General features: G+C 36.2%; 1 long non-coding RNA gene across 1 annotated transcript; it reads right to left on the bottom strand.

Annotated features, from left to right (window-relative positions):
- Positions 1–217: 217 nt before the first annotated feature.
- On the bottom strand, positions 218–1338 carry LOC112084647. The gene is made up of 3 exons (XR_002898318.1): positions 1143–1338; positions 568–788; positions 218–444 (listed from the first exon to the last, which is right to left on the bottom strand). It is a non-coding gene; the product is annotated as an uncharacterized LOC112084647 (long non-coding RNA).
- Positions 1339–1917: the final 579 nt, after the last annotated feature.

Below are 1917 nucleotides of genomic sequence, written 5' to 3'. Positions count from 1 at the left end.
AATATTAAAGATTTAATTCTTACTTTATTTATATATTTTTAAATTTTATTTACAGATTTAGAGACAATTTTATTATATATTCCATTGTTAATTAGGTAATTAAAAAAGAAATTATATTTCACACAAAAAAACTCTATATTTCAATGCCCTAAACCCTAAATCAAGAGACAAATTTCAGAGAAACGTCCGTTTAAAACAAAGAAAACTCCGTTTTATTGAATTATCAAAGATACTACAATTTAAAGTTGAGATATGGTCGCAAACTGCTTGTAGCCTTGTAGTATAAACTTTGCATAAATATACAAAGATACTTCCTTCAAATTTAAGTGCAGGTCGCTGTTTACTGTTGCGTTTCTGAATTCCTTGGCGTTGTAGAGGACGGTGTGATATATCCTTCCGAAGACTGTTATGATATCGGATTATCGGTTATGCATCCGCCATATCCTGCAATGGTATCGGTTATGCAGCAGCCATCTAAATAGCAATTATTTACCAACAAAATGAAAATTTGAACAAGAACTGACGAAACTGAGCACAAAATGCATCATAAAAGTTGCAGGATTATACCTGGCTCGATGAGGACAAACTTCTTGCAATGAGCCGAGCACCACTACAACTGCCTCGTTAAGTATCTTAATAACGTTTGGGAAGACGGCTTCATCTCTTAGAGTCCCTGATAAATTCCCAAACTTTCATATAGGAAAATGAATCTTAGTTCCGAATCTGTACTTTGTATCATCGTCACTATCAAACAGATCCATCGGGGCGTTCTTACGCAGGCTGAGATTCTGCAATATTTCCAGCAAAGTGAATCTTAATTTCCTATATCAAACGAAATCAAGATTCAAAATAAGCTTACTCTCCATTGTTTCCAATATCAAAATATTCAAATCCTAAGTCGATGGAAGAAGTTTTAAAGCTGCGTTTTCTCTTAAGGTTACTATGGTAACTCAAAAGCAAGTGTGTCTCGTCACAATCGAAGAAGTTATATAAAGAGTTAAGGTTCCTAATGAAGCTAGAATTAACAACACCAAATTCTCAACCAGTATAAATTGGTAAATCTCAACAATTTCTCAAGCACCCAACTGAAATTGAAACCTAACTCAAGTCAATAAGATTTCAAATCGAGAACAAAAGCTTACTCCTCTCATGGGTTGTCGTTGTCTTGCCGGCGGTCGAGACTGGGAGAAGAGAGAAGAGCGATCGAAACAGAGAGATGAATATATTGAGATTGAAAGAAGAGATCGAGATAGGGATTAAGTGAAAGAAGAGAGACGGGAGAGCAAAAAGGGAATTTTCTGAAATCCCTAAGTTTTTGTTACAATTTTTGTTGTTGTGTTCATATCGATTTTTTTCTAAAATTAATTTGGTAATTTGTTTTGGGTCGGGCAATGAAATTTTTTATTTGTGGTTAATCTACGATAACGTTTTCACAACTCAGATGTGCTATTACAGAGTAATTGGAGAACTAAAAATTAAGTGGGAGCACATTATTTTTACCGCCTAATATATCATAGCGTTTATCATTTAGGAAACGCTATGAAAAAATCAGAGATAAGTCAAAGATAAGCAGAAACACATAAACTGCTATATTGAAGTGCTATTAATATCTATTTTTCCTGTAGTGTTTGTAACAACCCGATTCGGTCTAGATCTGAGTGAAATGACCGGTCGCGCAACAATCAAACAAGAACATTCACGTCCAACCATTCAGAACTAAACCGGACCGACGGTGCTACATTTGCATGCACAGACTGATGGCCCGAGGTTCTTAGCCGCGCACCAATCAAACAAAAACATGCACGTCCATGAGCTCAAGGTCGAGGTTGCACGTGCTATCCCATCGGACACAACTCTAGGCTTTTCAACCTGAGGCATGCTCGATAGTTGGTTCGTCCCAGACAGGGACTAATATCA

Source organism: Eutrema salsugineum, unplaced genomic scaffold, assembly GCF_000478725.1.
Source record: "Eutrema salsugineum unplaced genomic scaffold, Eutsalg1_0 scaffold_4, whole genome shotgun sequence".
Lineage (NCBI taxonomy): Eukaryota > Viridiplantae > Streptophyta > Magnoliopsida > Brassicales > Brassicaceae > Eutrema > Eutrema salsugineum.
The sequence above is the reverse complement of the archived record's forward strand: the minus strand, read 5'-3'. Positions and strand labels throughout refer to the sequence as shown.